A 25389-nucleotide genomic window follows, 5' to 3' on the forward strand; every position below is an offset into this window, starting at 1 on the left:
ATATGGCTGTTGTTTCTATATCCTGGAGGACCTTTCATTTAGCATCATACTATATGGCCTTATGTATCTAGGTTTTGTTCTATTGGAAATCTCTGCTAGGAGAGCCTAAGGTTTCTACTGATTATGACAAATGAGGGAAACCATTGAGCCTATGTTCCTTTGAGTCTGGCTTACTTCACTTAAAATGATTTTATTCTAAGTCTTTCCATCTCCTTACAAATGGGGCGATGTCGTTCTTTCTGACAGCAGCATAGAATTCCATTGTGTATAAATACCACATCTTGTTGATCCACTCATTAACTGCGGGGCATCTGGGTTGGTTCCATATCTTTGCTATGGTAAATAGTGCTGCAATGAACGTCATTGTGATAGTGGATGTGGTATGTCCTTGTTTCTGGACAACAGGGTAAATGCCAACTAGTGGAATTGCTGGGTCATAGGGGAGCTCTAGGTTAAGTCTTTTGAGGAACCACCTGTCAGGAAGGCTCTTTTCCTTTGTTTTGCAGAAACTGTTCTGTATTCAAACAGAACCCTACCTGTATTAATCACTTCTGGAAAGGATTGTACTGCACCACCTAGCAAAAACCCTGAGAAACTTCAGCTTCCTGAACAACTAGCTGCAAAAAACTATGAAACGTAAGTAATACATTCCTTCAGCATTTGAAATGCTCATCAACTCCAGCCTTCACTCACTCTATTCATGAACAATATTCTTATGCCATCTGGTCCCTTACCTCTTGGAAAGTTAATAACCTTTGCTTCCTCTCTTACCACTTGGACACTTGGTGATTTCTTTCACATATCTTACATGCTAGCTTAAGCTCCCAGACTTAACAACAAAGAGGTTTTATTATAACAGTTCTAAACACGCATATATTTTGACCATATTTATTCTTTTTTTAATCTCTGCTCCTCTTGTTCATTTCTGGTTGCGTATCAAGCTCATGATTAAAAATGAAATTAATGTCCCCTAAGATATATTCCTCTTTGTTATGGCTGGTATCTAAAATGTTGCCCCAAAGCTATATGCTAAAGATTCGATTGCCTGCTGATATGCTTTTTACAAAGTGGTGGGATCATGAAAACTTTGTTCTCACCAAAGGATCAACCTACTCATGTGTCCATAATTTGATGAGCTATTGGGAAGGGATAAAAACTTTCCAATTTGAGCTGGGACTTAAGGTTGTTAAATGCATCCCTGAAATGTGTCCTTGTAAATGATGTTTGTTCTGCTCTCTTCTCTCTCCTATTTCTCTTCTATCTCTGCTCTCCAGTCTTCAATTCTCTTTCTCCTTCTTCCACTTCTCTCCTTTTTCTCTTCTCTCTCTCTCTCTCCTGCCTACTTAACGTGAATAAATGGCTTCCTCCTCCACATATTCCTGCTACCATGATGTTCTGCTTCTCCCCAAAGCAGACTGAAACTATATCCCAAAACAAATGTTGCCACCGTTAAGCTGATTTTCTTAGGTATTTTGCCATGGAGCTAGAAGGCTAGCACATTCATTTACTAGCTATTTTTTCATATATTTTTATTGTGATTAATAGAAGGGTTACATTATATTCACCAGATAGAAGATGCAATACTTCACAAACATTGATACCCTTTCTCATGTCTTGGTCCCCATTTCCCTCTCCCCACCCCTGCCCCTCATCTTGTTTTCCCTGCTTCCTTATCTATCCGATTTCAAATAACTAAATAAGCATATATACACTATATCCGATAACAAGGTGAAATACTGTAACAATATAAGATAGCAGAGGGACAGCAAAAGAGATGAGAGATAACATAGTACATCAATCACTCATTATATGGCTTGTGTTTCTATATCCTGGAGGTCCTTTCATGTAGTGTCATACTATGTGACCTTGTGTATCTAGGTTTTGCTCTATTGGAAATCTCTGCTAGGAGAGCCCAAGGTATCTACTGATTATGACAAATGAGGGAAACCATTGAGCCTATGTTCCTTTGAGTCTGGCTTACTTCACTTAATATGATTTTTCTAAGTCTTTCCATATCCTTACAGATGGGGCAATGTCAGTCTTTCTGACAGCAGCCTAGAATTCCATTGTGTATAAATTCCACATCTTGTGGATCCACTCATCAACTGAGGGGCATCTGGGTTGCTTCTATATCTTTGCTATAGTAAATAGTGCTATCTAGATATTTTCTTTACCACTGTTTGCAATACTTCATTGATATTATCTCAGAGGCACACTCTGACTCAACTTTCAGATCTTAATGATTCTTTTATTTCTTTACACAAATAAAATTTTCCATTGTCATTCAACTCTTCTACTCAGTAATCTTCAGTAGCTCTCTATTTCATCCAATAATAGGCCAAAATTTCTCCTGAACCAGGAAACAGAAACTTAAGTCTCTGAGCTAGCTAATTAAACTTCTAAATTTCAAAATCACCATCTATGCATATGTGTGGACATTTATATAGTAATATTCAAATGGTAAAAGATTCTTTATAATCTTTTCTATTCACCTAATGAATTATTCCCATCATCATATACTCTTCTACTCCTTGGTTATGATTCCCACTGTGATATCATTAACAATTCGTTATGGATCCCATTTCTTCTAAGTTTCTCTTCTTTCTACTTAGGATGGTTTTCTCACACCAGTAACCTTATGTTTGACGTAATTTTGATACGATTTTCTGACCCTGTTCGAGAGCTCCGACATCAAAAAGATATTCACCATCTTTCTAGAAACTGGCTTTGGTTTAACCCTAAAATGAGTAAATAGGTGTTCTTCATGAACTGCACTCAAAGCTTACTTGCTACTTAAAGCAAGACCTCAAAAAACATCACAACTCATAAAATCAATAATATCACAGAGTTCTTTTGTAAAGAACTTCAAGCATTTACATATATGCAATGAAACTGATGTGCAGTCAAAATGACAGAAACAGATGGTTCTGCCATCACTTTATATGACACTTGTTTCTCCAGGCAGGTGAACAGAAGGAACCAGTGGTAGAAGGTGAAAAGGGTCTTGCAATTTAGAACCCACTGAAGTATAAAATGCCACCAAACTTGTCTCAAATTAAAACACATTTTAGTTTCTTCATTTGAAATCCTATACTGGGTAAGATTAAAAATCTCATAACTACCCAGATTTAAACTCTGAACTTCTGATCATCCGAGGCCTGAAAATACTCGTTTGTGATGAACAGGTCTTAGGGAAACAGAAGGGGCATTTCAAATTCAAGATAAAACTATATCCATTGAGAATCTATATAACTGTCCAAACAAGAGTTTTCAAGATAAAATATCCAATTTATTTTAAAGTAAGATGTTTTAAATGTTCATATTCACCAAGTTTCACCAACTTACATATTCCTTTATTTAACAGTGATTTATTGATAAGAAATAATACAGTATAATGAACAGAGCACAATATCTGGTATTGTATACCTTGGGTTTCCTTTCCTACCTCCCCTACTTGTTGATTCTGTAGAACTATAGTCCTGGAATAGAAGCCTGGCTTTATAAGATTCACTTTTCTCTACTGTCATGAAGCAGAATGTAGCATGTAAGTCCAGACAGTATTTGGCATTTTCTGAACAACTAAGTATAAACTCACCTCCTTCACTCACGTTCCTTCTCCTGCCATGTCCTATTATGCACATGTTGAGCACAGTTCAACTCCAAAGTTCAGAGTGTGAAAAAGTTCAAACTTTATACTTAATGCTATGAATATTATCTCTCAGCCCAGAAAGCAGAATCACAATTCTGCCATTCTTTGGTGTCACTACTTTTCATCATTCACACTGCAGCTTAAATTTTGCACCCAAGAAAAGTCAAAACTTCCTGCCTACTAGCACATGGTGAATATTCATCCTTAGCGTCCATTCTTTCTTTCACAGTGTGTATCAATACTCCACTACCTAAATATAAGTCTGTGTGTGTGTGTGTGTGTGTGTGTGTGTGTGTGTGTGTGTGTGTCTAAGAGGCCTGGAAACACATTTTTCTTGGTATATCTATCTGGCAATTCTCCTTGGAGCTTCCTCACTCATTTCTGTGTCCATCTTTATATGGTTCTCTTCCCTCAGGATTCCTATGTCCAACTGTCCTTCTCCCTTCTCTAAAAAGATATCCAGTCCTTAGATTGATGGCTCACAGTCATTGGTAATCATCTCATGCTAACTGCATCTGCTATGACTGTTTCCAATAAGGTTTCAGTCACAAGTACAGGATTAACACTGGAAAGCACCAAGGAAAGCTTAGCACCCTTTTGGAGTAACCAAGGAAAAATATAAGCCAAAATGAATCTAACCATGATAGCTTTCTTTTGTCTTCTACTTTCAATATTACCCACGTGATTAGTAATAACATAACTCACTAATTTGTAATTTTCTTCTATCTATAGTTGGTTCCAGTTGGAAATGGAAGTGATGGGTTGCGCTCTGGCTTAGTGAATTAACCCTATTTTTGATCAACTTTCCATAAAATCTAACTAAAAGTGCCTATATTATAGCAAATTTGATAATTAAATGATATTTTAAGAGCCTGGAGAAACTGGTAACACTAAACAGTTATCTACTGGATGGGACCCAAAAAGTGATTAATGTTACCTACCCATCATGCCCAAGTCCTGGAGTTCTTGTATCTGGGTCAGACTTGATCAACGTCCAAAATAAATTAAAAATATAGAAAACATTTTTAACAATATTGTCCATTCAGCCCTTAAGAACAATTGAAGTTTGCACTGCTAATTCTGATGAAATAACAAAAAAGAGCATAATGAAAATATACACGCAGTCTAAAAGATTTGCAATAGAGCAAAATCTTGATACATAAGGACATATAATGTGAAGCTTATTGAAAGGACCTCCAGGATGGTGAAACAAAAGCCATATAATGAATGATTGTTGTCCTTAATGTACTATGTTGTCTCTCATCTCCTTTGCTGTCCCTTGGTTATCTCATATTGGTATAGTATCTCACTTTGTTATCTGATATATTGAATTTATTTGTATTTGGATATTTGAAATTTGATAGGGAAGGGGGGAAAACCAAGACGGGTGGGGGGTGTTGGGGGGGAGGGAAACGGGTACCAAGACATGTGAAAGACATTTGTTTCAGAGTTCATTTGTTGGACTTATGCTAGGAAAAATCAACTAATGGCGATGCAGACAATAAAATATGAGGATTTACCTATCAAACAGCTTGAAAAACATAAAAACTGCTCTCCCTACACTTGTCTGTCTCCATGAGGTCAGCATTAAATAACTATTATGTCTGGCATAAAGAGCAATGGCTGCTCTTTTTTTCAAATGCCACCAGTTCCCATTTTAAAGTAAATGCCATTTGGTCAAAAATATGTATTCGTCTTGAAATCTGATAGGACTGAGTTGCAAAGCACTTCTGATTTTGTGCTCAGAGTACTTTTGTGGGGAAATTGCCACTACCCACTCAGGCCTCTAGGGCCCCAGAGCTCAGGAATCGCTGAGCTCTGTCATTCTCGCCTACTTCTGCTGATTCCATGAGCCTTAGTGCCACCTCTGTCCATCATCATAGCATGTCTCTAATGTGTCTTAAATTTTTTCAAATGAAAATAGAATGACATACAATGATAATTTTTATAGTAACTGTAAATTTACATTATTTTATTAATAAAAATCAATTGTGCAAGCCTCATGTATTACTGTTATACTGGACCCCAGTAATTATGAATACTGTCAATCTACCTTCTATTAGTAACATTATTCTGGAATTTTAGGGTTATTTTTAACCATTTTAGAACATATTAGTTTTACAAGTTCTCATTTACATACACACATACATACATAAGACAAACCCAAGTAAACCTTGCTTCTGATGTCTCTCTCTGTCTCTCTCTCATCTCAACACAACCCCCTTTCTTAAAACATTTATCAGGAAAACACTGACTAACACACTGAATTCATAACCTAACTTTGGGGATTGAAACTTCTTCCTACAATTACTTAATAAAAACAAATATTGTTAAAACCATTATCAATGCTTTGTTTTCATGCTAGCATATAAGTACTCTATCAAATTCTGAAGTACTTGTTTTTTGAATACATACCAAGAATATGACTAGCATTTGGCAGAGGAAGTGGATGAATATCTTAGTTTCCAGAATGCCTCTCTCTATACCCCTATGAACATTTCTAATTAGGGTTATGGCAACACTTGATAAATGTTCCAGGTTTCATACCCTGTAATCATCAGATTCTCATATGATTGGATAAAAAGATATTTGCATGATACACATGAAGCTGCCAAAATCTCTGACTGCTTAGTGCAACATCAAAGTAGATGGATGTGGTCCTGGGAAGGTAAAAGACAGAAAATTCCAAAATACTATGTCCCTCATTATAGCATCAGGTTCCGAGATTTTCCCTCAGTTCCCTCAACTTGAGAAAGTTACTAAGGGAATTGCTGATAACAGTATGACTCTTCTTTATAACTGCAGGGAACCTCAGGAGAGCAGTCATTATGTTTTCCAACTGTTTAAAAATAATTTCCTTTCTGTAGCTGAATTTTTAATGTTTACTATCTGTAAAAGATGGTTTTAATGTACACGAAAGATGGAAGGCAAATTATCAGGAACTGCCCCTTCCCCTGGGAATTTCTATTTATAATGCGAAAGACATGAACATGAATGTAACTTCAATAGGAGTACATGAAGACATTAAATTTTAGGTAACAGAAGATCAATAGAAAGGTTATGCCAGACCTGAGGGAGAAAGAATCAAACCTGCTTGTGAGAACCTCAGAAGAGAACAAAGTGTAGACTTTGAAAGAGTGAACCAGAACTCACTGGGAGGATTTCAAAATGGAGGAAATCACTGAGTAGAACTTAGGCCAAGTTCTCAGGAAAGGGGAGATCATAGGCAATGACTGGAGGCCAAAAAGACTGAAGAAAGGAGTGAAAATGAAAATCAAAAAATAGGCCAATTCTACATCTGAAAAAACACTCAACTCAAATACATTATCCTCTACAATGATGCAGTAAAGAAAAAGATCATGTTAGGAAAAGAACTGTAAAATCTTTTTTGTTACCTCCCAAACTGTAAGTGAAAAGTCCAGCCTTCTTCCATTCAAATTGTTTGTCTCAGGTACTTATCACAGCAGTGACCAACTGACTGACACCTTATCTCTTTTTGTTTCTTCTCTGAGTCACTGTACTCTAGCAGTATTGACAACTTCACTGTCTTGAAATAGACCTAAAGCATTTTGAGTCTACCATTTCCTCTGCTGGGAACATTCACACTCAAAGTATTTGATATCCTTGTAACAATTCCATTCCTGACAACAGCTTGGCCTTTCATCAAATGTGACATTGTTTGCTGAAACCTCCCCTGATTCATCCTTTTAAAAATTCCCTATGCTCTCTTTTTCACCTGTTGCTCTATAACCTAGGTAACTTATTTGATTATGAACATACCTATGTCTATCTATAAATATGTATACCACATTCATCTTTTAATTTTTGTTTTCATGAGGGCAGGAATCTCCTTTTATCTGTGTCTGTTCACTTCTGAATCTCTGAAATAGTTGTTTGGCACCTGGCAGACATTCAATTACTATTTTATAACTTAAGAAACAAATAAATGGGTCAACCTGAATGAGGTTAAAATACCTCATTAAGATCATTAAGATAAAATTAAAAGTGTCAGAATACTCTATGCACATGTATGTACATGAAAAATGTGGCTTTCTGTGATTGGTTTGGGATGGCAGGGAAGGGTTTGGGATGGCAAGGAGGGAGAATAACAAAAAGGACGAGTATGCTTATGTGGACATGTCAATGTTAATGATGTCTGCAAAAAGGGACACTTTCCAGAAGAAAGTGAAGAGTAGCTGATTTGATAATTTTTTTTGCTAAAAAGTGTGAATAAGACAGAAAACTGGATTAACAGCGCAGGAATCCTCTACAGTTGTAATCCCCCCCCTTACATGAAGGAGTCTTGTCTCCCCAGGGAGCCAGGTGGCAGGAAGCCCTTCCCACTGTGAAGACTAGTTTGCAGAATTCCATGATTTGGGGGCTTGGGAAAAAGTGAAAATATGCAGTGTTTATGCAAAAATAAAGTCTATTCAATGACTTCAAGCCAGTGTTTCCACATGAAAACACCAAGACTGAAAGAAAAATTATGAAATCCAAAGATTAAATATAAAAGTCACTTCGATAAGATTAATGCATACTATGTATAATAAGATTCTTAGCTTCCGTCCTTGCAAATTATCAGTTGCCAAAGTTAAGGTAAGTAAAGTTATTTTCTACAAGGACTGTTCCATTTTCCTTTGTTATATAGACATTCATTCTTCTCCAACTGAAAAGAATTGCACATTGTAAGTGTAGATTCATAGTTCTCTATCCCCAAAAGAGAATCAAAGTAGCTCAATGTTTCTCAGTTAGCTAAGAGACTACTATGACATGTTTCCAACAGAGCATCTCTCTGGAAAACAATACTTGTGAATTATAAATTACAGAAACAAGCAACCCCTGGTTAAGGAAAAATCAAATGGAGTAATTCAGACTCTCCCAGAGTGACAAGTGAATAGCTTGCCTTGTTGTGTAAAAGAACAAGTTTCCTGCTCCTGGCTGTCCTCTGTCCACTAAAGAGTCAACAACATTTTATTGTTTCTCAGTACTCCATTTGGTGCATCTCAACTTGCTTTTTATATTGCCTTAGTTTATGAAAATAAATGTTGTACTTTCCTGGTGGGACCAAAAATAAATGATGGCTCATACTGTACGTGGGTTCTTGCTCATGACAATCCAGACTGCTAACAGATTGTTAATATGTTAACAGTTCTATTATAAGATGCTCAAAAATGTAATTTTAAGGCCATTTGTGGAGCTGGATTCTGCATGCCAGGGGTCATCAGGACTGACATAGGTGAGAAGCTGTATGACCTCTCCACTCAGGTGTCTGCAAAGGTGTGAAGGGTGAGATAACCCAGCAGTTTAGGGTAGCAGTTTTCAAGCTGTTCTGTTTACCCAGGGGTAGCCATTTTGAGCAGAATATTAACTAAAATAATACAGTAAGTATGATCGAGTTCCTTTTGGTACAGAGCTACTTAAAATTAAACTAAGGGTATTTCACATCCAGAATTTTCTGGCAATGACAAGGGTGAAGAAAAATTACCAAAGGCTGAACTCAAAGAAATTAGTATGTATTTTGCAGTTCCTATTCTCAAAGATATTGGCAGAAACATTTAATCATATGTGATCCAAAATATTTAGCTTTGGTGTTATTCACATGTTTTATTTATTATTTATATATGTTACTTACAAATTACAAGGTGTTCCTACACAGATTCTTGATACTGATATTATAAAGGGGAAGTCTAGCATTAGGTAGGAACCTCTGTGATATCACAAAGAAGAATATACAGAAACATACTTAGTCAGATAAACAGATAGGAGTACACTCCACACATTCATCTCGGTAAATTTTCACTGAATGAGTGGCAACATTTTGAAAGAAAATATTTAGTAGAAGGTTGTTACCTACTGTCACAATTGCTACCCTCAAACACTAGATAGTAACAGCGAAGTCCAGCTACTGATTTAGACTGACTCAGACAAATTTCATACAAGTCAATTTTCCTCAACACTTCAGTGCCATACACCACAGCAAATGTTTATACTCACAAAATTTCCATAAGTCAATGTGTACTCTTACCTTACGCTGTGTCGTTCAGTATTTTTTTTACAAACTAAAGTATTATAGAGAGTATTTTCACATTGTTATTATGTGTTTTACTTTAGTATTTGTGTATATTTATCATTTATACAACTGAAATTGTAGGGGAGTGTTTTGTTTTTTCAGGTGTCCACACCCCACCTGCTCATTCTCTCCCTCATATTACTAGGCAGAGGTGATATTTCAAGTAAACATGCAGAGCTTCTGTTTGCCAAGGATATTTAAATATTTTCATGATGATAACTTTATTTGGAAGCCAATTCTTTAAAAAGCCTTTAACCAGTACTCCAGATTTCCCAGCCTAGTATGTTTTTCCAGTAATTGCATATAAACGCATAGAGACAATTGCATGCTGATGCACTCTGACTGTTACAAGGCCCTGAGCCCAACTCTGAATTCCAAAGGTAGGTTCAGCATCACCTAAAACATACATTGAGTTTAAGGGAAAAAAATTCCTGAAAGAAACTAAAGAAGGCTCACTACTCCCCTAACTTACAACTAAATATACACAAAAACAATGGTAATATGCCAAGTGAGAAAACCCCAAATCAACTCAGACCCGGTGATCATAAGGCCAGTGGGATGTGTGCACTGCACTGCACTGCTGGCCACGGCCACTGGGCTACACCTCGTCCAGGTGAGGAAGAGGCTCCTTCTGATACGCTCTCCACAACTCACACGCAAGTCATTCCATACGTGAGAGCACGTCTGTTTTCTTCACAACTGTTATCTGGGAATAGAGCTATCTTCTTCCTAAAACTATTATAAAGGACTTCAAACTCCCAGAAAAAAATAGAACTATTAGTGTTTTCTGGCATTTTTACATTTGTGTTATTTAAATGTAAGAAAGAAAATGTTACTTTCTATAAGAATGCCTCCTAAATATAACAAAGCAAAAGGGCTAAAGAGACCAGGCCGAGCAGGATTCACAATCTTCCCAGGGCTAGAAGTTCAGCAATAATGTTTGCCTAGCAAGCAAATCCTAGAGCTGCCAAATAGAAAACAAGCAAAACCTTTTCCAATTGTATTCCCTCTGAAACATTTAAAACTTCTGCCCAATGACAATCCTTCCTGAAAAGGCCTTCTGAGGTCAGAGATACTTAGAACTGTGCGGAAGTATCAAGTCACATGGGAACAATGCATCGATGCAGGTCTTATTACTTGTGATTAGAGTCAGATAACTAACCTCACACTATGACTTCTAATAAACATTTCTATACTATACTATAGTATTCTTGAAAGAACTCATACTGCTTTACACAAAACATCTGCAGCTGTGAGGAGGAAAATGTCCACTGACTCACACTGGAGTTGGGGTATTTTGACATCATTTTCAAGGTAAGCAAACAGAGAGAGGTTAAATGACATTGGAAGGTCACATGTTTCCTCTTTCTGAAGGAAGATGATGGTTGCGTTGCAAATAAAGAGAACTTCAACCAGAGAGAATTAGTGGAGCAGTCACAATTTGACCTTTCACCCTCTGACTGTAGCAAGCTATTAGAATTGTGTATATATGTCATCGTTATACTATTGCATGAGAAATGAATTAACTAATTTCCATGCTGATACTCGTGCTGCTAGAAAATCATGCTTCCATTCAATTTTACATAAAAGTATACCAATGAATTTAGACTGTTCTACTAAATCTCATGTAATGTTAAGATTTTTATTATGTCAGGTAACTGAAACCATGTTCCCCATACTTCAGAATTTAACATATCAGAAAGCATGGAGAAGATACACAAATGTGTAGCTAAGTTGACAAAACTCGGGTTCCTTCTGAATTACTGTCATGTTTTTACTGCTGTCCCTGTAAGTCAGCAGTGTCAATGAGAAGCCTACTGTGTATGAATCAATAGATAATGAGATGAGTGAAGTTTTAGGATTGGAGGCCACTAACACTAGTTCTTTGCTATAGACTTTCAATCCCAGTTACAATATAATTATACTAACCTTAATTTTCCAATGACAAATTTGAACATTTATTTGAGAATCACAAAACAGACGTTCCTCTGCTTACATGTTTCAAAATAGTACTCTTGTTGAATTTTAATGCAACCAAGACATAATTCATATCATAAAAGAGATACAAACTTGTATGAGACTTTACTTACAAGTAGTTATTTTCAGATAAATTTGTATAAGAAAGACAAGGATGTTTGTATGGCACAGAAAACATGTAAAGGGGAATTTTTAGGGATAGTTATGATTTTAACGTAGCCGAGATTATAATGGAAATCAAGACAGTCTTTACGACCCATTTGATTGAATAGTATTGGTTAGCAAGGGTTAAGGGAGAATTTTTGGAACCAAATGTATTAAAAACTAGTTTGGAGAAAGAGAATACAATTAAATAAATATAGAAAAAAAGAGATGATATGAGTACAAAAGGTGAGAAAAATCAAAGGAAAAGCTGTCTTTTTCCTTGTTGGTATTGTTTATATCAGTTTCCCTTTGTCCTCCTCTATCAATCTTCCCTACCTGGGAGTAACAGAACCACAAAAGCAAAATGGAAAGTATCAGTGGTAAATTAGCTTTCTTAGCTAGTGATAGATGTCTCATAATCAGGAAAGAAATAGGATAGCAATACAAACAGAAACTCAAGTATTTTGTGGTATCCAAACTACTGCATATTCTAACAGGGTACTGGAACTAGAGTTAACAAGTTCTCATTTAACCTCCTCTTCATCTTTAAAAGCAGCACTCAAAAGTCTTCACAGCTTAACTTGACTTTCAAGATCATGCATTTGGGATGTATTTATCATTGTTCAGAATAGGGGAGGAAAGTGCCCAGGTAAAAGAAAGGCAATTTCGCAAAATGAATTAAAGATAATTCAAGAGAAAGGAGATTGACAAAGAAAGAAACACTTGCCACAACTGCATACATTTTACTTATTTAAGGTACAGATAATGAGATTTTATAATGATCCATACATAAGATTACCACATAAATAATTTTATTTTCTTAAAAAATGGGAAATGCTGACCAATTCTAATAGCTGAGAGATACCAGCCAGGTTTTTGAGGAAGTTATTTAGATGGGAGGAATGATGAGTACAATAAAAGGACTCTGGATACCCCAGAACAGAAGAGCATAATAGAAGGAAATGTTTAAATAAGGAACTGTTTTAAGCAAGAGGTCATGAAGGGAATTAGCTGTTCCCACGAGTCCAGATGCTCCAAATCCACAGGAGCAATGGTAAGAATTCTATGTTTCACTGATAAGGGAATGAGGGGGATAAAAGAATTAAGCTGAAATAGACATCCTAGGAGGAACTGGTACACATGCCATGGCCATACTCCAGTTATATTTGGAAAGAAACTAAATCAGAACAATGTAATTGGAGTTACATTTCTAAAGCAGAAAATAGATTAAAAAGTAACAAATGTATGGCTTCCTTCTGCCAAGTCCTGGGTAGAGAAGGAAAAAATCCACAACTTCTCAATACTTCGCAAAGAACCACTAGTCTTGAAAATAAGAACCAGCATCCTAGCAAAAGCAGAAAATACAGGAAACAACATCACGAGACCGAGACGTGTCACTTACTACTCAAAGTAGTGAAAGATGCAGCAAACCTGCAGATTTTAACCATAGGGTTTTGAAATAGAACAGAAAATAGGGTGCTTGAAAAAGAACAGAAGAGGTTTACTCATCCTTCTCCTTAGAGTTAAGACCAATCTCCTAGTTTGTTCCTTGGTTCTAAACAAAGTAGAAACAATCATAAGCATCTGGATAGAACATAAAATGATCCTTGTACACTCTTCATGCAAGATAGACACCAGGAAGAAATCTTTTATTCAAGGAAGTAGGGTTTGCCCTGTTGAAGAGATAGGAGAGTGAGTAGGTAGGTGCTGGAGAAGGATCTTCTGTAGAATTATGAGTCAACCCAAGAAAACTAAATTTCTGTATCATAAAATTAGCCAGCAAAACAGAAAGAACAGTTCAAAAACATGAAACTTGCTTGGCTTGATTTCTGTTTATATTGGTGAAGTACTTGCTCATTGAGGATCAATATTTCCACTGCAAACAACAAGCAAACTTGACTAAAATATAAAATCACTTACGTCTGGAAAGCACTGGGGAGATTCCAAGGTGTTAAGAATTTGAGAACCAAGATCAAGGAGAGAGAGAAAGGATAAAAGCAAGAGACCTAAATACCAAATCACCACATGGAATGTACAAGTTCTAACATCCGAGCTGAAAATAAAATCATGGGGTAGTTGCTAAGAGATGGAGTAGGTAGATCCACTTTTAAGCTTTGTCACCAAGTTTATAAAACAAACTTTGACAGTCATAAAAGAGGACACGGGTATTTTCTGCATGATTTTACTGATGTTAAGGCTCTACTTTGCATAAAAATGTTGAAAGAAAGCAACATTTGATCGTTGGCAAGTGGCATGCAGAGATGGAGAAACTTGAGAATACATATACCATACTAGCAACACTCTCCTTTTTGAGAAGTGAATTTTAGAAGTGCCCTTAAGATAACAGTCCAATAAGTCACATTTTTATTAGTATTTGATATGTATTTTTGTGTAAATACAACATATGTATGTAAATACATATGTATGTAAATACGATAAAAATTAGGCTGTATCTAGTATCGGTAACATTACTCCATTTATGAGGCAGCACTGTCATGATGTAATGACTTTCTAAAGGTCTCACCTCAACACAGCAATGAAATTCCAAAAGGGTGTAGAGGAGTCATTCCACCTGCGAACATCCTGCCCTGGATCCTCCACAGTTCATGTCTAATTCATGTCTTCTGCAAACACAATATACATCCATTCTATACTCCATAGCTCCCCACATCCTCACGTATTCCAACAGCAACTCAACAGCAACTCACAGGTCCAAACTCTCAGCTAAATCAGACATAACTAGACCTAAAACATGATTCATCCTGAGGCAAATTCTGTCTAGCTAGGATGTTTTAAATCAAAGTGTTAAGGTTAAGTGCTTCTCAAACACAGTGGAAGGACATACATCAAAAAAGAAATGGACAACAGGACCCACGTAAATTCACACAAGGAAAGCAACATTAGACCCCAAACTCTATACCAGTTCTCTGCATGTGTTCTCTATTGGACACACAGTGGTGGTTGACACCACAAAGCCTTTGGCAACCCTGCTTCTTTGGCTTTGTAAGTTCATCTATCATATATTTTTCTTCCACAAAGCTCTAAAGCAGAGAGAGACTGCAGAGAGGATGGGTTTTACTCCATCTTCCAGGAAATTGTTCTCCATTTCCACCATAGATTGGCTAACTATACTTCCATCAGCATTCTGTCAAATTACCTAAGCACTCTTCTTAGAGGATTCAGACTTTCTCTACAGCACCCTTCTTTCTCCCAATCCTCACCAGCACAAACCTCAATATGTTGCTAGTGACAATACCGGTTTTCTGGCCTGCTCTTCCAAATTCTTCTGGTTTTTATCCAGCTTCAAAGCTGCTTCCACATGTTTAACTATTTGCTATAGTGATAGTCTCACTTTTCAATATCAATTTTCTTTTTTAGTCTGTTTTGTGATGCAGTCGCTATACCACAGACTGGGTCAATCATAATCAGTAGAAGTTTTTTTTTGTCTCACAGTTCTGGAGACTGGGAAGTCTGAGATTGAGAGACTGCATCTGGGAGGTGCTTCGTGCTATGTCTAAAAAGACAGCAGGACAAACACAAAGTATGATAGAGAGAAGAAAAAAGCTCAAAGAAATTCACCTTTTTTTGAGAGACTTTTGAGAGTTAGAAAAGCCTACAAACCATAACAAATAATCTATTCTAAACATGGCAGTTGTAGCTGAACATCTTTGATATTTTCTCCAGTTTCTTACTAATTTAAAACACTTTGTAGTCTGTGAGCTGGGAGTTGTAAACCTTAAAAAGGTTGTATTATCAAACATTTAAAACAAATGTAGAAAAATTCATATGTAAAATCTTAATAAAAAACACATAAGAGGTAGAATACTAATTTATAGGAGCTATTTCCAAAAAAGAAATAATCTATAACTAAGTTTCAAACATGATTATGAACATAGATCACCATTTTAAAATATCTCTGGATTGAAAGAATGCCACGGTTTATAAAACTGTATTATTTCTGGTGAGATGATTTTTATGGCTAAGTAAAACAAAAGGTAAGATTTTCAGCAAAAATTTAATATCAATCAAACTGTTTTATATTATTTATTTTTTTCTTTTTTTATTGTAATTAATAAAAGGGTTACATGATATTTGCCAGATAGAAGGTGCATTCATTCACATACATTAATACCCTTTCACATGTCTTGGTACCCATTAACCTCTCCCCCACCCACCACCCACCCCCTGTCTTGGTTTTACCCCTTGCCTATCAAATTTCAAATAACCAAATACAAATAAATTCGATATATCAGATAACAAAGTGAGATACTGTAACAATATGAGTTACCCAAGGGACAGCAAAGGAGATGAAAGATAACATAGTAGATTAAGGACAACAATCATTCATTATATGGCTTTTGTTTAATTATTATAAAATTTATCATCTAAGCAGAAGTGCATCTTGTGTATTGGAAACTGCAGCACCAAATTGTTGAATTATTTCTTAACGCTGCCTCTAACTTCCTTTACATAGCAGCAATAGATTTTGTTTTGATCTTGATTTTTTTAGTGATTCAGTCCATATAGAGAATTAATAATTAATCTGGTCCTAATATCAATAGCCTGTGAAATACTAAATTAACTGACATTCCGGATTCTTAATTACTGTTTTCCAAGTTAGCATTGATCTTTTCATGGTTGGCTATGGTGCACATTAGATATCTATAAGCAGCTCCAACAGCAACTGGGACATTGTAGGGTGCTCAATAATGTTTTATTGTTTTTGGTCGTGGGACCTGAACTCTGGGTCTCGGCATTGGCCCTGAGCTCTTCAGCCCATAGCTACCACCCTACATCTTGAGCCACAGCACCACTTCCTGCTCAATGAATTTTTGTTATTATTTTAGGAACCAGAATTGGCCACCACACAATAGAAAAATTATTGCTCACAAACATCACATTAATATATAAAAGAGAATGGCTATTAATATCTTTGAAATACATTGTGAAAATATGGCAAGAAAATAAAAAGGTAGCTTGTTAATGATAATCACACTGATAAGACTTATTATTCCTTGTATATTCTACATATGTTCATTCAGCAGGTTTCTCATGTTGAGTACAACAGACTACATAAAGGTAAAGCAAAAAGTAATTCTTGTCCTATAGGATTTAGTCTAGAAAGAGAAATAGAAATCTTATTATACAGGTGAAATTTGTTTTTGTAGAGCTCACTGTGAAACCAACAGTAAAAATACCTACTTAGTATGAGGATATCTATGTACATGTTAAGACTTGAAGGAAGAGTATAAGGGTAGGGCAATAATCTCTACCATGAAAGAAGAACCCCATACTTGGAGTTTGCAGTACATACAGAAATCTACATAATAGTTCAAGGTAGCTCTCAGGAACGAGAAACTACCAGAATAAATGAAGCTCATACCACTGAGAAAATCTGAAAAAGTTCTCAGGAAATTTGTGAGACCTACATACATACACAGTTAATTATTTGAAATGTAAATATAATTGAGAATGCTATATTTATTTTTAAATCCGTATTCCCAGTGATCACATAAGTCCTGAGTAGAAAGTATATCAGAAGAAAAATCACAATTGCAAACATGAGAAAGGGTAGTAATGTTTGTGAAGTAATATATCTTCTATCTGGCAAATATAATATAACCCTTCTATTCATTACAATAAAAATACCTTAAAAAAGAAAATTTACATTTTCAGACAGTATTTGTGGAGCATTATATTTCTGCTTTTGTTAGCTCCAATTTCTACAGGCAGATCTACATATGAACATTCCTGGACAGTCTTCACTTTAAAATGTTGATTCAGTACCCAAGTAATTTTAACTCCCTTAGTCCATAGGCTATGGGAGTGAAATCACAATTTCAACAAGTGCTGGAGGCCTAGGATGTATAGGTATAGGTACCAGAATATACCTAGACAGCTTTATCATATCCATGTTCCTCCATAATGCCTAATATTCTCTATGTGATCCATTCTTGTACTAGAACTATTACTCTTCAAAAACCTCAAGGTGTTCAAGGAAGAACTGAGCTTCTTTCCCAAAAGAAATGCCAGTTCCTTAATAGCAGGGTATATACCTCAGATTATATCTTAACCTTTCACCATTACAATTGTAATTATAATTAACTTTTGTTGAGTTTTTGTTGCAGACCCTGTTAAAAAGAGACTTAAATAAATTAGAGATCTAATTAAACTCGACAGTTCAGTAACTATTTCTTAAATGCTTTCCTCTCCCACATTTTTTACATTTTAAATATATTTTTGTAATTAATAGAAGGGTTACATTATATTCACCAGATAGAAGGTGAATTACTTCACATACATTGATACCCTTTCTCATGTCTTGTTCCCCATTTCCCTCCCTCCATCCTCGCCACTCATCTTGTTTTCCCCCCTTCCCTATCCTATTTCAAATAACCAAATAAACATATACAATATATCAGATAAAAGGTAAAATACCGTTACAATATGAGGTAACCAACTCTCCCACAATTTTTTTGCCAGTCCTGGGCTTAAGCTCAGGGCCTGAGGACTGTCCCTGGACTTTCTCAAGGCTAGAACTCTACCACTTGAGCCTCAGCACCACTCCTGGCTTTTAAGTATATGGTACCAAGGAATCGAACCCGGGTCTTCATGTATGCTAGTCAAGCACTCTACCGCTACGCCAAACTCCCAGTCCACTCCCACAATTTTTATAGTTAATTTTCAACATAGCATCTAGTGAGTATCACCAATACATTTGTTCACCCTGTGTCCCACCATTTCAGTGCCCCTCTCCCTCCCCCAAATAGATAACATACATACCAGACAAAAGGTACAGAAATCACAAGTGGTGGCAAAGGAGAAAACAGACAAACATCAAAAAGACAAAAGGCAAAAATCAAAAGGCAAACAGCAAAAACCAAAGTCTTATCTCCATCTCTTGTAGTTCATTTCTATAAATCGTATTTCTGTATGATCATATGCACATAGCTATTGAGTTTTTTGATCTAGAATGTGCCTATAATTCTCCAAGTAAAAACATTGGAAAGTAAAAGACAAAAATTCACTAGGATATGATAAAGTATACAGGACTGTGAACACTCACACTGTAAGACCAGAGGAGGATATTATTATTCTTCTCTTCCAAAATCTCACTATATAATAAGCACTGGTATTTCTTGGCATGGTGGCTTTGAAGGCTCCTGGGCATCACCTCATTTCTATATACTTTAAAGCCAAATCAACTCTCATCTCACCTTACCCTCTCTCCTGTATTTCTAAAATAGCTGCACAAATGGGGGTTTAAAGTGTTAAAACTATGACTGGAATTAAGAAAGGGAAACTAATGTGTGTGTCCAGTCTTAGAGATCAAGAACATGCACAAGCATTGACTTGACTCATTTAAATCTTGATGTTTTCAAGCAGTTCCTATGTTGCTCTGAGTGTCTATTAATACCGAGTACCCGCTCTGCCTCACTCAGCCTTCACATTACTACACCATTTCTTTTCCAGTTAGTTTACCAGATCAATATAAAGTTAAAAATGCTGATGGAACTATTTGAAATGGAAGACTAGGAGACTTAAGGGGGATTATGTAGGCTCTCAGAAATGATTTGAAGAGTTAAATCTCTGTTGGCTTTAGAAAGATTTTTAAAATTGACATTCTGGCACATTGCTTCAAGGACATAACAACTTTGAAGTACAACAACCGAAATGATAATGCTAAAAAGAAAATATCTACTCTAGGACAGCAAAAGGCTTAAGGTAATTTGTCCCAGTAATAAGTTTTAAAAACTGTACTCTCCATGATTTGGAGATACAAATGAAACTTTATTACAGAATATGGAATTCATTCTTTGCTCTGATGGGAATACTGGCCCTAGAAAGAAAAAATACAATATTGTTATAAATTTTAAAAAGTTAAAAGTAATACAATGGCAAGCCCTCAAATCTGTCCACTAAGAATAAAACTATTGATTGTATACTTACTAAATTTAATCTGAAAAGCCTCAGAAATGTTGAATTTCTCTTTTTAGGCCCAGCCTAAAAACACTTTTTCCCTTATTTGGACATTATGTTATTTAAGATGCAGTAATTTAAACAAGAGAAACACAACCCAAATTTACTTTACATAAAGAAGAAAGTTTACAGCTCATGTCCTGGAACGACAGTAGGTTGGGATATGATTTCCCAAAAGGTCAATAATGTCTCACAGTTTTGACAGTTTTCTCATTATCTTGCATTTCTCCTCCTTGTTCTGTTTATTCTTTGGAACCCTCTACTACACCATCCTAACAAGCTTCTAACACCAATACCCTTTGAAATAAAGACAACTGCCTCCCAAAAGTTTGATGAGAGACTCTGGAAGTTAACTTGTTGCCCCCAATAAGGCAATAAGTCAAACTCAATCATTTTGATCAAATTTTTGGTTCATATTTCTGTACTATTACATCAATGTGTGGTACTAGTTTTAAGGCATGGACCATTAGGGATATTGTTTTTTTCTATCTAAACATTTACCCATATCTATAAATTCTAATCTGCTTTGGTTGTTTTTGACAGACACAAATAAAATGACTTTCAAAATTATATTACTACTTGATTTGTAAAATGTACTATATTATCCATCACAAAACAGTACTATATATAATCAACAGTTAACTAAAATATGGCCAGGCACATGCTCATTCCAATAATCCTAGCTACCCAAGACGCTCACATATGAGGACAGGAGCTCAAAGCTAGCACGGGCAGGAAAGCCCAGGAAATTCTTATCTCCAATTTGCCACCAAGAAATCAAAGGCAGAGCTGTTATACAAGTGGCTGAGTATTAACATCAAGTGAAAAATCTAGTGGATAGCAGCCTGACATCAGTTCAAGGCCCAGATACTGGCATACATACACAAAAAGTTAATTAAAATACAATGAATCAATATCAAACCATGTAATCATAATTCAAACTATATTTGCTTCCCTGACTTTTCCAGATATGATGAAGGTTGAATATTCTCCACATAGTCACACTGTTTGAGAGAGCTAATAGGCAAAGCAATATCACTGAAAACTTTTGTGCAAAAGTTTCAAGCCTAATATTAATTTATTTAAAATGTTTGAGAAAGTTTGCATAGAAAATCTAGACAAATTAAAAAAATATTATTTGGTTTTACCCCACTTTCTCAAAACTCCTTATATTCGATAGCAGAAGAAATGGAACGGTACAGCATTAACTTATGCACATATCAGCTGTTTCTATCTTAACTAGGAAGCACTGTTTCATCTCTTATCAGACACAAAATGGATTGAAAGTTAATTGGAAAAGTATTTCAGAAGAAAAGTGGTAGAGAAAGGTCTAATAGGTTTTTGAAGATGTAAAGATTCATATTTTTATGTTGGAAAGGATACCAAACCAGAGAAAAGTTTCTAGTTAAGAACACAGTGAATATTTTTAATGTATGAAAAACCTAGCTACAATACAGCAAAATAATAATAGTAATAATAATAATAATAATAAATCTACAGTTCCACTATACCTAGCAGGTTATGAAATATTTGTGATAAGCTTGAACAACCACTTTTTCATGAACTTAATAATTTTTTCTTTTCTTTTCTTTTTTGGTTAGTCTTGGGTCTTGAACTCTGGGCCTGGGCGCTGTCCCTGAGCTCTTCACCAAATAAAGGTTATACCCTTTATTTTAAAAGCTATACCTTTTCAAATTAACATTAAAACTTATACCACTTCTGCTTTTCTGGTGGTTAATTGGAGATAAGAGTCTTACAGACTTTCATGCCCAGGCTGGCTTTGAACTACAATACTCAGACCTCAGTCTTCTGAGTGGCTAGGATTACAGGTGTGGGTCACTAGCTCCTAGCTTAATCTTTTTTGCTAAGTACTCACTTTGTTTTCAGATGAGGGACTGCTTTCCCAAGAGCCCTCTTTGTCTATTGATATCACCTCAAAAACCTTCTTCTTTTCAGTCACCATCTGTGGCTGCCTGCCTAGATATTATATATTCTTCCTGACCCCTGGAACTTGATCTGCATATATTATCATTGTGCATATAGTAGTTGTGTAGTTCTTTTTTTGCCAGTCATGGGCTTGACCTCAGGGCCTGGGCACTGTCCTTGGACTTTCTCAAGGCTCAGCACTCTACCACTTGAGCCTCAGCACCACTTCCAGCATTTTTCTATGTATGTGGTACCAAGGAATTGAACCCTGGTCTTCATGCATGCTAGGCAAGCACTCTGCCACTAGACTGTTGCCATTATTATTTGAATGGTGTTGGGTGTGTCTGGTGTTTACAGAGGAAATGGGTGTAGGAATCTGAGTGGATCAGGTCAAGAAATTTTCCTTTTGTGTGGTGAGTACTATGGAATTAGCGTCAAGCATTGACCAGCAACTGACCTTTCTCATGGGACCTGGAACAGAATTTCCTCTGCTGTGATGGACTCCATACTGACAGACATAGCCACACCCTAGACTTCAAGAGTTTAGGTGACCTATCACCAGCTTTGATCAATTTTGTGAAAGACAGGCTGTTCACCCTGGCATTTGCAGACAATTACCAAATATAGTGATACTCATGGAGACATTTAGCTTGTCGACTGCTTCACAGATAGGTTTTTCTGCTCATAAGTATTTCACTGTACAGCTGTCATTAAGACCTAAATGCTCAGGCTTACAGAATACACATTATTCTCACTTATTTTATTGTGTCAAAGTGGTTATGTGGTGCTTCTGTATTTCCTGAATAAATATCAGTTTTAAAGTATAGCCGTCTTTCAAAAAATGTTTTTGTTTTTAAGCTCACACCTGTAATAGTAGCTACTCAGGAGGCTTAGGTCTTGAGGATCATGGTTCAAAGCCAGCCCAGGCAGAAAAGTCCGCATGAGACTCTTCTCTCCAATTAACCACTCAAAAACCAGTAGTGGAGCTGTACCTCAAAATGGTAGAAAAGAGAGCTCAGGGACACCCACCATCTAGGTTTTGAGTTCACACCCCATGACTGACTTAAAAAAAAAGTTTAATTTTGCTGATATTCCCAGAATTAATTCTATTTTGACCTTTTGGGACAGTGGGCTGGTGGGCTGGAGGACTTTCAGTCTCTTTGGATCTCAACACTATGATTATGGATGCAGGAAGGCGTCTCTAGGGATTATGGGTAAAACCTATACTCAATAAACACCTAGGTCCTGTAATAACTCTGTAGGTTCCTATCCTTACTGTGCAAAGTCATCATAAACATGGCAACTTATGACAGTATACAAACAATAATAGAACTCAAGAAAACAGCACTGTTTTCTAGTACCTTTTCTCTAAAAAAAAAAAAAAAGGTGGGGCAGTGGCAGTGGCTCAAGTCTATAATTCTAGCTACCTGGGAGCCAGAGATTGGAAGATCAAGATTCAAGGCTAGTCTAGTTCAAAAAATAAATAAATAAATTGTTTCTGAGAGTCCATCTCAACAGTGGTACACCCTGGGGAAGCATAACGAAAAGGATTGCAGTCCAGGCTGGCCCAGGCATAAAGCAAAATCCTATCTGGAACATAATCAAACCAGCAAGTGGTCGGCAGCGTGATTCAAGAGATAGAGCACCTGTCTTTGCAAGCTCAGAATCCTGAGTTCAAATCCTAGCATTGCAAACTAAAAAGCAAAAACAAGAGCAAAAGCGTGTGTCCATGCCTGGCGTGCCATTCACTGGCAGCAGAAACTCAGAAGGAGGCGGGAGTTGTAAGACAGGATAGGAACATTTAGTTTAATTGCCTGGGGAGGGTCAGAAACAACTCTTTGTTCAGCCCCACCAAGCTAATTAGTTGAAAAAACAACATTCTCAGCCCATAAACAAGAGTCTTTTTTTTTCTATAAGCAATTAGGAATGACCCTAATCTTATTCACTTAAACATACGTCCCACAGCAAAGCTGGAAAGACACCAAAGCATTGGAAAGACACCAAAGTTGAGGCTGCACAACTGCCTTTGTGAATCCTCAAAGCTTCCCAATGAAAGATCAACTGCCCTTCCTTCGAAGATTTTCTTCTTTGCTTTCTCCTGAGCATAAATTTCCAGATGTGCAGCAGGTGACAGCAGGAAGCCAGAGTTCTAACCCATCATACTAACCCAGCCCTTCCCCTGCCCAACCTCACACCTCACACATTGCTCCCTACTGGACAGTTTGCATTGTCTCTGCCTTCTGCCAGCCTGGAAATACTGTGAGGCCCAGTGAAGAGCCATCACCTGCCATCTGAGTGCTCTACTGCTTTACACAGGGAAAGGATGAAGCAAACTATTGTTGAATAAACCAATGGAGGATGGATGGATGGATGGATGGATGGATATGAAAGGAAGGAAGATAGATGGATGATGGATAGAAGGATAGGGAATGGATAGGATAGATGATGGGTGGAAAGGTTAAAGAGAGGAAGAAAGGAAAAAGGAGGAAAGAGGAGGACGGGAGTTTCTTTAATAGGGAATAAAGAGATCATTTGTTAGTATAAAGATTTGCAAATGATCACAGCAAATAACACTTCAAATGGGAGAGAGAGGAGAAGAGGAAGAGGGGGGGGAGAGGGAGAGAGGAGGGGTGAAGCTGGTGCTCCAAGGTTGAGGGGTAACTTAAAAAAATAATCCAACTAACTGAAAGAATGACTGGTGCAGCCAGGAGCAGAATTCAAATTTTGGAGCTCTATTCTCCCAGCTGGGCACTTAAGAGTTTGGCTCGTGTGGTGGTGGCAGTTCACGGAGAGTTCAAATCCCCTCACAGACACGTGTGGGTGAATAAGTGGCATAGTCTTTCTTTCTTCCAAGTGCTTGATAGAAGCTTCCAGATGTATGGGGGTGTGCATAAGAGAGCCTCGAGTGCTCCACTCTCGATGGAGTCTATAAATATGCATGTTGGGTATCATGAATCATTTAGAGCTGGCTTGGTTGCTTTTCTTTTCTTTTCTTTCTTTCTTTCTTTCTTTCTTTCTTTCTTTCTTTCTTTCTTTCTTTCTTTCTTTCTTTTTTTCTTTCCCTTCCTTCCTTCCTTCCTTCCTTCCTTCCTTCCTTCCTTCCTTCCTTCCTTCCTTCCTTCCTTCCTGGCTATCTAACTTTATTCTTGAAACTTCTTGCTAAGTTTGAAAGGACACCAAGGCGGAGAGAAATGTAGTTACCAGCGAGCTTGAGGCTTAGGGGTGAACACTTGGGCTCTTTCACCACTTTCAGAATTTGTTATCTCCGCTTATTTCGCTTTGGACTTTGAGTTTACTTCCCCTCGTGGGGGCTCTGTCTCCACGTCAGAACAAAGGGATACTAAGTCCACGCAGTGTGTGGATATAAAACACTAGTACAGCAGACAGAAGGAGCACGCAGAATGGCTGGCCTCCTTCCTTTCCTCGTATGACTCTAGTCCACAGCCAAATCTAACTACATCATACGACAGCCAGGCCTCAAAGGTTAGCAATTACCAGTCAATAAATGTTGCTCAAATAGAAAGTAATGGAGGAAGCTGCTTCTGACAGGGTCTCAGCCAAGCTATGCTACAGTAAGAAAACACTAAGTCTGTTGTTTTCATATCCTATGCTCTCCCTTCTTCCTCCCTTTTTCTCTCTCTCT

At 36.8% G+C, this 25389-nt stretch overlaps 1 long non-coding RNA gene across 1 annotated transcript in view; it reads left to right on the top strand.

The window, feature by feature from the left end:
* The first annotated feature begins 512 nt into the window (after positions 1-512).
* LOC150039654 (uncharacterized) overlaps positions 513-25389 on the top strand; it is a 33360-nt gene continuing 8483 nt past the window's right edge. The window contains exon 1 of the long non-coding RNA XR_016534284.1: positions 513-636. This is a non-coding gene — a long non-coding RNA (uncharacterized LOC150039654). The remainder of the gene's footprint in view (positions 637-25389) is intronic.

The sequence above is a fragment of the Megascapheus bottae genome, unplaced genomic scaffold, assembly GCF_031878675.1.
Source record: "Megascapheus bottae isolate mThoBot1 unplaced genomic scaffold, mThoBot2.hap1 HAP1_SCAFFOLD_53, whole genome shotgun sequence".
In the NCBI taxonomy this organism is placed as follows: Eukaryota; Metazoa; Chordata; class Mammalia; order Rodentia; family Geomyidae; genus Megascapheus; species Megascapheus bottae.